This window comes from Micropterus salmoides, unplaced genomic scaffold (genome assembly GCF_014851395.1).
Source record: "Micropterus salmoides isolate LMB-PRFRI ecotype aquatic unplaced genomic scaffold, ASM1485139v1 Ms_hic_scaffold_20, whole genome shotgun sequence".
NCBI classification, from domain to species: domain Eukaryota; kingdom Metazoa; phylum Chordata; class Actinopteri; order Centrarchiformes; family Centrarchidae; genus Micropterus; species Micropterus salmoides.
The window spans coordinates 27,451,841-27,457,879 of record NW_024041151.1 but is presented as its reverse complement, the minus strand read 5'-3'; positions in this window follow the sequence as shown (position 1 = coordinate 27,457,879).

The window sequence follows — 6,039 nt, the reverse complement described above, 5'->3', positions numbered from 1 at the left end:
CGCTGCTCATTACGAATGTTTCCCCAGGCAGTGCCCGGCTGAGAGCATCACCAACACTATCCTCCTGTGTGTGTCCCTCTTTTGGTTTATAGAAGGCAGGCTGTGTCATACTGAGCCCACGAAGGCGGACATTACGCTTTGTGTGGACAGGATACACACACACACATAATCCTCTGTGTAGTGTTATCCTATTGTCGCTCAACACATTATGCACATTCCCCCTTGGCAGAGCCCAGCTGCAGGCTCATGCATAATCATTGCATCACCGACATAGTCTCTCTGTCTGAATGAGCCCACGGATGCGATAATCATGCTTTGTGCGGATATTGCATTACACACACGCCCTGTATCAAATGTTTTCGTCTCGTAAAATCTGCTGGGCGATGTGCTGTCATTATATCACTCCACACTTTACGCACGTTTCCCCCGGCTGTGCTGACAGTGATCTTGCGCATAATCACGGCATCAGCCACACATTCTCTCTTCCTGCATCCATAAGTGTGTGACAGCGTATGTCGTACACATTACGCACAGCAGGCAACGTTAAGGAAAAGTGTGTTCTTGTAAACTGCATGGCCTTAGTGTTGCACTTTACAGAACAGCCTTTTTGAGAAAGAGAGCAGCTGTTTCTCACTTTCTCCACATTGTGTGCACCAGCTGCGTGTTAGACAGCTAACAATCAGCCCGGGAATGCTGTTAAGCTGCACATTCTCTCTCCCATGTCCCCCTCCCTGACACGCTCAGGTGGTTTGCTTGAGCCCACATGTACGGCAAACACTGTCTACCCCCGCCCTCCTCCCTTGCTGGTCGAGGGGCAGAGTGATGAGCCCACGAGAGCGGCTACGCTACCTCATGTGGACCCCTCAGCCACACACAGGAAGGAACTCCAACCTCCTCTGGCAGTGTGTGAATGTCTCTCACGATGTGGCCCGCAATCAGCATGTACGACCGCTTTCAGAGTGGTACTCGGAGTGGCTCATGTCTTGCTCGATGGACAGATGCAGGAACAGCTAGTAGTACTGTGTTCTCGTCCCCAGCTCAGGACGCCGCCCTCCAGGTGGGACTTCAGGACCTCCTGGAGAAGCAAGCTATGTCCAGGGTTCCTCTGGGGCAGGGGAATCATGGGTTCTGCTCCTGTTAAAGACGGGGGGAATGAGGCCCATCCTAGATCTGTCATTGTTCAACATGGCGATTATGGAAAGACCTTTTCACCTGTTGACGGTAAAACAGGTGTTGGAGTGTGTGTGCCAGGGGGACTGGCTCACCTCCATTGACCTGAAGGACGTGTACTTTCATGTTCCCATCATCCCGAAAGACAGGAAGTTCCTGTGGTTTTCCTTCCGGGGTGCCCGGTACTAGTACAACCGGCTGCTGTTTGGTTCCTCACTGGCTCCATGCACTTTCTCCAAGTGTGTCGAGACGGCGTCGTTGCAGCAGGAGGGCACCAGGGTCCTGTTTTATCTGGATGAACTGCTGTTGGGGCAGTGGTGCAGACAGCTAGGCTCGTAACACCTGTTTCACCTTGGTTTTACGGTGGACTGGAAGAAAAGCTCTCCTCTCCCCTCCCAGAGGCTGTCCTATCTGGGAGTAGTACTGGACTCCTCTCGCTTTGTTGGTGAGCCCGGATGAGCAGTGCCTTCCTTCTTCCCAATCTCGTGGCTCAGATTTGCCGCAGGTTCTGCGTTCTGCCAGAGGTGGATCTGTTTGTTAACCGAGAAAACGCTCAGTGTGCCCTGTGGTTTTCACTGAGCTCGCGGGATGCTCCCCCACTGTACCACGCACCCCCAGCACCCCGGCTGATCCTGCGCCTCCTGGATTGCCTGCAGGATTCGGCCTTGGTGGCCATACTGGTTCCAGAGCGCACAGGCACATGGTGATTTCCCTGCCTTCAGCGACTGCTGTCGGGTTAGCCGTGGAAACTCCCCTGGAGGGGAGACTCCCTCTCCCAGGTGGTGGGCGCAATCAGGAGCTTCTAGGCCCCTATGGGTCTGGCTGCACCATCAAATGGTTGGCGTTCCAACGCTGGTGTTTGGACCAGGTGGTCTGTCCGCTACCTTGGGTGCTTTCGTTCCTCCAGCTGCTGATGGACAGAGGTTTCTCTCTCTCTCTCTCTCTCTCTCTCTCTCTGTTGGACGCTCACATTTTGGCAAAGCGTTTCCTGTAGGGGGTGCGGAGGCACAGGCCTGTGTCACGGCCTGCTGTTCCGCAGTGGGATTTGACGGGTTTTACATGGCTTGACCAAAGCTAATTTTGACGTCAGACGTCAGACCTGAAGTTCCTTTCGGAGAAGATTGCCTTTCTCTTTGCTCTAACATCGGCCAAGAGGGTCAGCAATCTGTCTGCCCTCACTGTGCCCCCTTTGTGTCTCAGGATCTAGGGTAACTGCAGCCTGCGCCTCAATCCTTTTATGCCTAAGAGCATCACCATCTTTTTTAGGTCGATCCTCCATGTGCATTTTAGGAATTGAGATGTCCGACAAGATGGCGTACTGAGATCAATTTCCGGGTCACAAGCTCGAGGATCGAGGAGTTGAGGAGACAAGAATTTGGGAAATGAGAAAGGCCCTGTCTTGTGAATTTTGCTGCACTCTTAGCAGAGAAAATAATAATAAAATTTCACAGGGTCGAAGTACAATATGTTCTACTTAATATAACCACTTGGAAACACACCACATGCATAAATTCTCCCATTGTTGGCAAATAGGACTTAGGTGACTACAACAGTTAGAAACAGAGAAAGTGAGAGGGGTCTAATCAGCACTTTGACTGCGTTTACATGCAGCCAATAACCCGTTCAAAACCGGGATATTAGCAATAACCCGGTCGCGAACGGCCATGTAAACACCGGCAAAAACCTGAATATGCTCATATCCCGGATTTTAAAAACCGGGATATTATACCTGGGGTACCCCTTTTCTAACCCGAATTTCTGGTCATGTAAACGCGTATCGGCATATCCCCATAGTGATTTGTGATCTGCGCATGTTCTATTCGCAAGGAATCTTGGTCTTTTGAGTAGAGGAACTTCTTGTATGCGCCAAACCCGCGTGCAGTATACGGAAGTAAACGAGGTAAACATGGCGAGACGCAGCACAGCACCGTACTTCTGGAGCGAGGAGGAAACCAAAAACATGAATATAATGTCTTTTGTTGACGGTAGAAAGTACAGAGATACTGACATTTACAATGACATTTACAACGCCTGCTGTTGTTGTTGTTGTCTTTGGATACATACAGGAAGAAGAATCGGAAATGACGCATATTGCGTCTTAAGGTTGTCCGTACGTCCAGACGTTAACCGTACGTCGCCGTTTACATCGTGGTAGTGCTAATTGATTACAAATTCCATGTTTACAGGAGTAACTCTCTCTGCTCACGCTTGTAAATGGGTTATCCCGAATGTTTCAGAAACCCGAATAGTGACCTTAACCCGAACATAACCCGAATATTGACAGCATGTAAACGTAGTCTGTTTTGCAGCTTCAGCAGCAGAATTGGTGCACCTGTGTGCTTCTGCATTGTGTTTTTTTCACCTTCTGCCCTTAGCAGTGTTGAAACTCCAAATTTATGGGTCTGAAAGGGACTCAGAAGTGCCATGATCTTTAACCACTGGACTACTCAGTGGGGAGCCATGCTTTTCCACAAACCTTTTTACAACAAGAGACACTGCATGTGTCAGACTGGGATATTATTGTCTTCTCAAACAGTAAATAAAAATAACACATCATTCTGCTGGTTTAAGGCTGTTTTGTAAGATATTTTGGTGACATTTGATTCAACACTGAGCTAAAATGATAATGGTTGTGCATACAGTACAAATTACAGCAAGATACTGAAAATGACTGCAGACTTACCGTTTGACCGAAATGAACATCCTTTGAAATGCTTGATATTTAACATCTAGAGCAGGGGTATTCAATTAGATTTCAAAGAGGTCTAGTTAGAGAAAATTTCCTGAAGCAAAGGTCCGGAACATCAAAACGACAAACTTGCGTTATCATTCAGTACTATAACCTATAGTTGTATCAACACATGTTTTTAGTCAACAACGGACTGTCAAATCAAATAATATTTGATTCACCAAACTGGAAGGATAATAAATAATAACTATTCAAATAATAAATTCTAAATTTAAGTAAACTAAATTAAAGTACCTAATTTTTAGAAAACATGTAATAAAAAGTGTAGCTTGAAGTGATGAAGTGTAGTCTTAACCAATTTTATAATAAATACTCAACAAATCATAACAAATGAACAGCTGTAATGCCTCCTCTTCTCTTTCATTTCCTCTTACAGAGCTACCACTTTCCTACTTTCTGTTGTTCAGTGAGAAACGTGAGCTCCAGCTAGCATATTGGAGATCTATGAGATATTCTGGTTTTGAACTGCCCGTGGGAGGAATGTACATGTAAAAATCTCTACATTCTTGATTAAAAGTCATGTGAAATCTCTTTTATCTTTCGTCCCCTCAATTCGGGTGTGTTTCCAAGACGTCTCTGGTGAATCTCGCGGACTCGACTCGCAAGCATCGGTATGCACAGATTTGATTGGCTGAGCAGCGTCACATGAGACGATTGGAGCACATGCGATTGGTCTGTGAGTTTCCTGGTCCTCTAAACCAGTACAGTAAATGCTAGAAAAGCTGCGCGGGTTAAAATAGAAACACTCCGTCACGAGGTAGTAAGTCTCAATAATAAATGGGCTGTAGGTCGGCGGTCCGGAGAGGACAGCGGCTGGGTCCGGATCCGGACCGTGGTCCGCCTATTAGTGACCTCTGATCTAGAGAATGTCTGTGTCAATTTTGGTAGCATTTGAACAAAGACTTGTAGAGCTATACTTGACTTAGCATGTTTTGAAAACTAGAGTGATGGACTTCTAAATTGATCATAAGTTGTATTGAGGCAAACTTCTTTCACACATCAGTGGTGCTGATCCCTTAAACTCTCTTGGACATACAGGTGATTCTTTGAAGTTTGGAATGTGAAATGTCTCAAAATTTACATTTTTTGTAATATGCCATTCCCACTAAAGATACAAATGTAAAAATGTATAATTTCAAAAAGGATTGATGTATGATATCTTTAGATCAGCAAAGTCTTTCGATGATCCTGTCAAAGTTACTGGATTAGACCAACGGTTTTGACAAGTCCTTGAAAATAGATAGAAATAGATTTTAAGAAAACTTTTTAGAGCAGAAGAGCACATGAACACATACCCCATAGTTTATTTTGACTCAATCCAACATACATTGTTTGTAATGCTGGAAATACTCATCAGAGTGCCAAATGTATATTAATCTGCAGCTGAAAGTCTCAGATACACTATTTTGTTGTGTTTGAGTAACATTTACCAAAACCTACAGTGATCAGCTGTTCTTTGAAATCACAGATTTATTTTTTTTTTTAACGATATTTTTGTGACACATTTTTCAAAGATTTTTGTTTTCAGTTGGAATCAATGGGCTTGGAGCTGAGGTTCACAGATAGGGCAAAGTATTGAGAGACGAACTAACATATTATTGTCTTTTCATGGGATTTGGTGACGATAATAAAAAATAGATAACACTACCAATTTTTCTGTGAGAGAACTGTTGCATAAGTTTAGATCTGTTTCTACAATGTGTAGTCTAAGAAGCGATGCAATAAACGGTTTTATTTCACAACATTCTTTTCAAACCATACATGCTTACTGGGCTCCAGTTAATCTTTCAATTAAATATTACTGGCTGCATCTTAGTCGTCATGGATACCTTGCTCCTCTGCAAACGTGAGGTGCCAAAGTAAATGCTGTTAATTCCTGAATATGCATACACACAGCTTTCTAGCAAGTGTAGACATATAGCAAAAGCGAAACATATAGTTGACAAAAAGTGTACATGTGTTGGTCTGTGCTGTACGTATGTATTTGTGTGCAAACGTGTGTGTGTGTGTGTTTGTGTGCGTCATGTAGGCATATGCTTGCGTGATATCACATTTGAATGTGCGTGTTTATGTGTGTGATCAGGCATGTGCTCATATCAAGCCTACGTTTTACCACCTCA